The sequence below is a fragment of the Crinia signifera genome, chromosome 4 (assembly GCF_055691185.1).
Source record: "Crinia signifera chromosome 4, ASM5569118v1, whole genome shotgun sequence".
Taxonomy (NCBI): domain Eukaryota; kingdom Metazoa; phylum Chordata; class Amphibia; order Anura; family Myobatrachidae; genus Crinia; species Crinia signifera.
In genome coordinates this window covers 80,259,432-80,268,033 of record NC_139220.1, presented here as the reverse complement: position 1 = coordinate 80,268,033, position 8,602 = coordinate 80,259,432, and the positions used below count along the sequence as shown (strand labels likewise).

Sequence of the window (8,602 nt, the reverse complement as noted above, 5' to 3'; positions counted from 1 at the left end):
CCGCTGCGCTCGCCACACTATTCTATTCTCAACTCCACGCCGACGTGGATAGTGGGGGTATGAAAAGGTCGGAGGACGCGTACCGTCGCCCCTCGCGGGCTCGCTACGCTTCGGGTTCACGTTGATCGCGGGGTGGCGTATAGTACTTTTGGGGGGACATTTTTATGTTCAGGGGTGTTTTTGGGCCATTTACCATTGTTCCCTATGATAATTTGGGTAAATTGATCCATTTCACATTGTTTCCTATGGGAAATCGTGGTCATCGCGGGTAAATTGAGGCATTTAACATTGTTCTCTATGGGGAAATCGCGGGCATCGCGTCTGGCCCATCGCACCCGATTTTTTAGTGCCCGCGATGGCCCCGATTTTACCCCCGATGAACGCGATCATGATCGTTGTGGCCGTGCTAGGAAACAAGTACTGTTTCTTGTGTGGTACCGTATCAAATGCTTTAGCAAAGTCAAGGAAAATCACATCCACAGTGTGCCCGTTGTCAAGGTTTTTGCTAACCTCCTCATAGAAACATAGTAGTATGGTTTGGCATGAGCGATCTTTTACAAACCCATGCTGGTTCGTACTGAGTAAACGATGAAGGTCTAAATATTCCACGATACAATCCCTTAAGAATCCTTCAAAAATGTTACCCACTATTGATGTTAAACTAACCGGTCTGTAATTGGCTGGATCCTCCTTATTCCCTTTTTTGAATATTGGCACTACTTCCGCTACTTTCCAGTCTCTTGGCACTATACCTGTTGACAGGGAATTGCTAAAGATATAGGGTGACATTTATTAGAGATCGATGTTGGGTTTTTTGCGCAAAAACGGCCGTTTTTTTAATTTTTTTCCCAAATCGACTATTTACTGGGTGGCGATTTGCTGCATAAATCGCACTTTTTGCCGCTAATTTGCACTTTCTGAAGTGGCGATTTACAACATCGCATCCAGATGTTTTCCCATTGAAAAAGATACAAATCGCTAATTTAATGTCTGCCGCATTTGGAAATCGCCAGCAAAATGTGATTTTGTCCCCCCCAAAAAATAGACCAAGTACAGGGTGGCGATTTGCTTAAAATCGCCAGCGTTTCAGCGTAGAAACGGTTAAATCTCTCACAGGTGACCCACATAGCACTTACTAACTCCCCTACATATACCCCCACATGATTATGGACACCTGTGAGGCTGTTTGAGATGGACATTTTGCAGAGTGGACTGGAGGTGCTAGTGTGTAAGCTGGGGCGTTTGGAGGAGCTACGCAGGAGGGATGATGCTGCCCACCAGATCCAGGTACCCCGACCACTCCGTGCTTCTCGTCGGTACCGTGCTAGGGTGTACCTGGACTCCCTCTCTGATCAACAGGTGGTGGACATGTTTAGGTTGAACCGACAGAACCTGTTGAACTTATATGAGCAGGTGAGAGATGATTTGGACCCTTGTGGGGGGGGCCACTTATGCAGTGTCTGGGCTGCAGAAATTAATGTGTGCCCTCCACTTGTTTGCCACAGGCTCCACTCAGTCTGTGAGCTCATGGGCCTTGGGGGTATCACAAGCCACTTTCTCTAAACATTTTTCTCAAGTGTTAAATGCATTAAAGAAGCTGTGGCGCACATATATCACATTCCCACGTTGTGAGTCCGAGTGGCAGGACCTGAAGGTGGCATTCTATCGGCTCTCAGCATTTCCAAATGTGCTGGGTGCCATAGACTGCACCCACATTGGGATTCGGGCCCCGCACGTGAGGGAGCATGTCTATGTGAATCGCAGGGGCAGACATTCCCTCAATGTGCAGGTGGTCTGCGATGCCAACCTCAGAATTCTCAGTGTGGTTGCAGGCTACCCCGGGAACTGCCATGATACCTATATCCTGCGGCACTCAGCTCTCTGGGACCGTTTCCACAACCACACCATGCCAGAGGGCTGGCTACTTGGTAAGTCACTTACCACTGTTTACATGCTGTTTGCTTACCTATGTCTTTCCCTTTAACATCCATGTGTGTAACCTTCTATTCAAGAGTAATTTCTGTTGTAATTGTTTATACCAGCCCAAACAATATAGTATAGGCTGCTACTATTATGTGCAAATTACCCACATGATATGTGACCACACAAATCCCTTTACATGTTAGGTGACTCAGGATATGGGTGTCATTCGTGGCTCATGACACCTCTGCGGAACCCACAAAGCCCTGCACAGCACCGCTACAATGCTGCACATATTGCTACCCGCAATGTAGTGGAACGCACCTTTGGGGTGCTGAAAAGCCGATTTAGGTGTTTGGACAGGTCAGCAGGTACACTGCTATACCACCCTGCCAAAGTGGTTTTGGTTGTCCAGGCTTGCTGCATGCTGCATAACATAGCTTTGGGTCAACCAAATTATGTAGATGTGGCCCCTGCAGCAGTCGTGCAGGAAGCTCAAACTACTGATGTTGTAGTGCGAAGTTCACGGAGGGCGGATGTGGTTCGTACACAGATGATCCTGCAGCATTTCACAGGTAATTTTTGTGTGTACAATAAATAGTAATGGGGAACCTGTAACACACATACATTGTTAACATTACATTTTTCCCTGTCCATGTTAATTGCCCAGAAGCAGACCAACAATAATGGCCAACACCTGAAAGCTACCCCACCACAGCATACTTTATGCCTGGCAACATGATAACACCTATAACAATGTCAAGTAAGTACTGTAGTTTTCTGTGTGTACAAATGTTGGCAAATACAAATTAACATAGGCTTAATGGATGGAGGTGACATGGATCATTGATCTCAGGTGGTTGAAATGTAGCAAAACAAGTGGCGCCTACATACAGTATGCAATTCCCAATGCTTATCCCCTTCAAATGTGACTATTACCTTAAAATTCCATGACAAATAAGCAAACACAACCCAAAGTCCCGTGGCTGCTAAAATGTCACTAGTTGACAATACATAATAGAACAGTGTGGGTAATCATTTGTAAAGAATGACAACAAGTTTGCTGGATGCAAATAATTTTTACTTGCTGAAAAATTTAGCCATAGGCCATACCATATAAAAAAATTTCAGGAACATTCACTGCATGAGTGAAGGAAAAAAAGAAAGAACATGATACACATGTAAATGCAAACAACATTATTCATTTTTGAATACAGCCCGGGTATTAGCACCCTTACCACTAGTGGCACCACCACCCCTAGTACGGACACTACGCCGTGGGGGACCCACTCATGGGTGTGGAGGACACACTACTACTTTGGGTAGATGTGGTTTGGTGCTGACCTAACAAAGTAGTTGCACTGAGGCTGATTTGCGTTTGTAGGGACATCATCGCAGTTGTTTGGCCATTAATAGCTTGGGTCTGTTCAACCATATTGGCATTTAGTGCTCTAAAATTAGTAGTTTGGCCCTGAATGGCTTGGCCAATTTCTGCTAAGCGTGTGTCTAATATGGACACAAGACGAATTTGTGTCCCTACATTAGCCCGCACTTTGAGAAATTTGTCTCATTTGCAGAGCTATGTTACGCACATACCCCTTAACGGTTTCTAGTTGGGTGGTCTGCACCTCCATAAAAGCTAGTTGTTTCCCCTTGAAAAGATGGATGGATTGCGCCAACTCCTCCGCACTAGTGGGGGTGTTGGTGGCTGCAATGATTGGGGGCTGCTGCCTATGTGACTGCGTATAGGGGGCCTCATTGACTGGGTGTGTTTGGTTTTGTGCAGGTTCCAATGATGGCACCGTCTCAAGGATGATTTCACTCATGTCGTCCATAGTTTGCATGGAATCCGTAGGTTCAGGCATCGGTTGTGAAGGGCCTACAAATGAGAAAAGATTGGTAAGTATGCTATGCAGATTGGTGTATGGTGGGTCATGTTAACTTAGTTGGAATGGTTAGGTGTTGCTCATGCATTATGCATTGGCACAGGCTACTGTGGTGGGGACAGCCATGTGTGAAATGTGCAATGTGTTTGTGTAACACTATGATATCTCACCTGCAGACTGGACAGTGTGAACAATCGGATGTGGCTGATGTTGCTCAACAGCAGGCTGGGACTCCAGAGATGGAGCTGTTTGAAAGAAGAAGACATTTTCCATTATGATCATTTGCACCTAACTGTCACTTTTTCAAATATGCTGATAAAAACATTACCTAAATCAAACTTTTTTACTTTGAAATGATTACATAAGGAATGTGAAGACTTTGAACTGAAGTGGTTATTTGAGTATTATGACAGTGAACGATATTTTGAATCCACTTGCAAATAACAGGAAAGACCAGCAGATTACACATGTAAAAGTGACTGTAAAGTGCATTTCCAACTACCCAGAGGATTGATATGGATTAACAATCAAGTACACTGCAGGCCTACAGTGATTAGGACAGCACACATTAATTGGATCTGTGGAACTACATAACCCAGCAAAATGCAGAGTCCATTATTTAGCAATGCAAGCTAGCAAAATGTGATTTTGCTGGGATATGTAGTTCCACACACAGCAAGCTTTTGGACACATAAAGCATAGCACCATAATAGCATGCGCACATGACATAGCAAAATGTGTAGTTGACATGTGTGGACACTTACCAGTTGGCGGTGGAGTGGGGGGGCCTGTCTGTGTCGGCAATGTGGATGCCGGGAAGCAACTCCGGTGGGATGATTCGGCGTAGCAGCCTCTCATAGGCCTTAAAGCGGACTTCCTGCCTAGGGCCACCTCCTGTGCGACAGGCCTCTTTCTTCTCCAGGGCAAGCTTGGCTTTGAGGAGGCCCTTGATGTCATTGTATCGTTTTTTGACGTTGCGCACACTCCTCTTGTGTGTGCTAACTGCATTTACCGCGGAGGTCATATTGTCCCACATCCCCTTCTTCCTTGCCACACTTGTGCGGTGATGGTGAGGACCAAGTAGGCGGTCATACAGGGGCAAGAGTGCACTCACCAGGGCCATATTCTCCTCATAAGAGAACCTGACTTTCCTCCCACTAGCTGTACGAGCTGCATCATCCTCCTCCACATTTTCAGCCTCACCCTCTTCCTCCTAGTCCTGTCCTTCTTCTTCCCCCAGCACCTCCAAGTCTGCTTCATCTGCCTCCTGCACAGGCCAGTCCACCTCTGAGAAATCCCCCTCTTGCAGCTCCTCCTCTGTGTGCCTGGCACTCTGTTCTTCCTGTGAGGACACCTGGCTTGTGCCTGCTTCCTCCTCATCCTCCATAGCCACCTGCTCAGCTTCCACCATGTGGCCTCTCCCTGGCGCAGCTCTTGGTGGGAGCATGCTGGCTCTCCCTGTCCTTCCTCTGGCAGTGCTGCCTCTCACTCCCCTACCTCTCCCAGTGGTTGCGGTATTTTGGGCCCAAGCTGGCTGTCCCTCTGCCTCCTCTGCACCTAACCAATCCTCCTCTCCATCTCAAACTCCTTACTCCCTCCTTTCAAAGGGTAAAATGGCGTCTGCGCCCCTTTATATAGGGGGTGTGATGCGTATTGCAAGGGACTAAGGTGGGCCAATAGGTTAGCATGTTGTATGGGCTGATCAGGTTTATTGGTGTAAATCGCATTCCGGTTGGCCGCAAATACGCACATGACCTAACCCGGAAATCGCACTTTTATGGCGTATTACATCGACTCAATTCGCACCTTATCGCCGTCTATTGCCATCTATCGTACTTTTCAGGCGGCTTTGCGCCAGCCATTCAATACGCGATTTCTGGGAAAAACGGTCAACACAATAAATCTCGCCCATAGTGTAGTGGGGTAGCTAGTTCTTCCCTTAATTCCATTAGTACCCTTGGGTGAATCCCATCTGGCCCCGGTGATTTATTTGTTTTAATTTTGCTAAGTCTCTGTGTTATTTCACTGGGCGTGAAATCAACAACGCAATCTAGAAGTCAGCATCCCAAGGCTCCAGGTTCCTGTCCAGAGTGTCTGTGGGTTTCTGTGCACGTTGTGCTGCTACTACCTACGGTTACCAAAGCTCCTTGGCTCTCTCCACCTGCCAGGTTACCTTTCTCGCTGTTACCATCTTCCCAGCAGAATTTGCTATTGGTCTTAAAGGGCCATCACCATCTTCGACTCCCTAGTCGACACAGGCGTCAACTCTAAACCTCACTCGTCATTCTCCTGAGAGTTTCCCAGAGGCTGACGCCAACGCTCTTGAGTACCTGCTAAATGAACATCATCCTGTTGCTGCTGTTGATACTACCACCTTGCCTGGTTAATTCCACCTGCTATAGCTGCTGTTATATTGGGGGTTATTCTGGTTGGTGCGAGCGGACCGTGTTCGCACGGTCCGGAGGTTTTTTCTACTGCTTATGCGTATCATTCGCTATGCGCATGTGCGCCGTCAGCATACCGCTGACAAACGGACTGTCCAGAGTGAAAAATCCTATCCGCAATCACACGTTGACAGTGGGCGTGATATGGGCGTTTTTAGGGGAGAGGCTAAAAACTGGGCAAAACTGGGCGTACGCGGGGGTGTGCACTCACACTGCACGGAGGGACAACCGCCTCGCTCGGCGAGTGCAATGTGCATTTTGGGCCAAAAAAAAGTCGGACGCCAAAGAGTGCTCAATACCACTCTTAAGGTGCGTACACACGGGTGCAATTATGTATGAAATCGCTGGCAAAATGGTCGACCATATTGCCAGTGATTTCATGTGCAGCCGGCGATAGATGGCTGGGAGCGCGCTCCCGCGGCCAGCCCTTCATGGTCGCTGGAGCATGCTCCTGCGACCAGCGGCTTCCCCCAGCGATCGCCGGGCAGGAGGTCAGCGCCGGAGAAATCAGCGCTGTTCTCCCATGCCCTGCGACGCTGCTCCCTCCCTCCTCCCGTCACCTGCTGCTGCGCTCCGCCTCCACCCCGTAGCAGTGTCTCCTTTTCATCGCTAATGAAAAGGAGACACTAGCAATATCATTGCTGGGGATATATTGCTAGCAATATATCCCCAGCAATCATATAGACCCGTGTGTACACAGCATGAGAGTTTCCGCCTGAGTGCGGACACCCTGGTCTGTTAATTAACGCCAATTACAAGTAATTTGCATGCTGCAGACTATTAAGTGAAATGCCTCATGTCAGTACCTGCAAGCCCTGAAATACTTTGGAAGGTTCTCTTTCTACACTTCTCACCATTTGAAGGTTGGTTTATTTTTATGTAGTATTCATTCAATTAAACATGTTTCAATATGTACATGTATTTATTTTGTATACATCTACACCCTTAATGCAAGTGTTTCCCATATTTTGAAAACAGGACCCACAAATCATAAGAGTCGACATGTGTCAACATCTATCACGTCTAACACCAACAATGTGTTTTTGGGTCACCTTTTCTACTTGCAATGTTTGTTAAATGTCTTATGCTCATGGACACGCTGAGTCTCTGAGTGAAAAAGGCTGAGATCCATCCGTGCACGTTGGCGTACGCTCATATGTAAGCCAGGTGACGGTGGGTAAAGGGCTGAGATCCTTCCGTGTACGTTGGTGTATGCTCAAATGTACACCACTCCCCTTTGTCGGTGTCTGTGACCGTCCGTGTGCGGCTGTTCTGTGGGCGGACTCACGCTCACAGTGAGAGTGCGGAAAACGCTCGGTGTGCACATCCGTACGCACGTTTCACCGATCAGAATAAGGCCCATTATCTCCAGCATCCAGCTTACAGTCAGCTTCCGAGTGCAGCACAGGACCATTGACTCCCAGGTCGACGCTGTAGTCATCGATTCCCAGGTTGATGCTGCAACCATCCCCAGCTCCCAGGCTGAAAAATACACTATCGGTTCCAGGCCAACGTACCCTCCTGGCTCCTAGGCCAGACGGACTCTTCAGTGACTGCCCGCGTCGTCTCAGAGGCCGTTGACTGCCTGCGTCGTCTCAGAGGCCGTCGACTGCCCGCGTCGTCTCAGAGGCCGTCGACTGCCTGTGTCTACTCCGAGGTCATCAACACTCCTCCAGCTCCCAGGCCGTCGACTACTCATCGGCTCCTAAGCCATGGTCATCTCTCCAGCCTCCCAGGCCAACGCAGATCAAGTTCCTAAGTTCCAAGCTCACTGCCACTAGTAACCGTCCATCTCCTGTGACTGGCCAGTTTGCTGTGGGGAACTCCGGTCAGAGGGCCACGACCTCGCCACCGAATGCACCAGAGTCCAAACCTTCATGCGGGCGGTCCCTGGTGAAAACAGTCGGTGGTGTTAGACTCCACGCCTCTGACCAGAGTCTTGTCAACTCCCCCACCTAGCAGTGCCCGCAGTGCCAGTGATCCTCATATGAACTGTCCTTGCCTTTTAAGTATTCCAGTTCCCAGCGTCCACCACTGGCCCACTGCTGCCACAGCCGGGAACACCAGAGACCCGAGTCCTGACACAGAACTAATACAGCATAGAATGATACTAGGGTATTTGACAGCCATAACAGGAGGTTGGGCCACAAAGTTTGGAGTCAAGTGCTGCACATATGCCACCGATATCACAGATGGCCCACATGAAGTGATAGACCATAGGATTGATGAAATTATGCAGCTGAAATGGGAATTCGGGAGATTGTATACTTTTTACTTAACCCCTGTTGACAGGTTGGATGTCTTGGATCAGTTAAATTGGTTCTCTGGACTTGGTGGTTGGGTTAAAGAACT

General features: G+C 48.3%; 1 long non-coding RNA gene across 2 annotated transcripts; it reads left to right on the top strand.

The window, feature by feature from the left end:
- Positions 1-258: 258 nt before the first annotated feature.
- LOC146074111 (uncharacterized) lies at positions 259-4,414 on the top strand. 2 transcript variants are annotated; one of them, XR_014473367.1, is made up of 4 exons: positions 259-2,495; positions 2,591-2,683; positions 3,707-3,819; positions 3,983-4,414. It is a non-coding gene; the product is annotated as an uncharacterized LOC146074111 (long non-coding RNA). The 2 variants fall into 2 exon arrangements; XR_014473366.1 differs by having other exon boundaries at positions 259-2,683.
- The last annotated feature ends 4,188 nt before the right edge of the window (positions 4,415-8,602 follow it).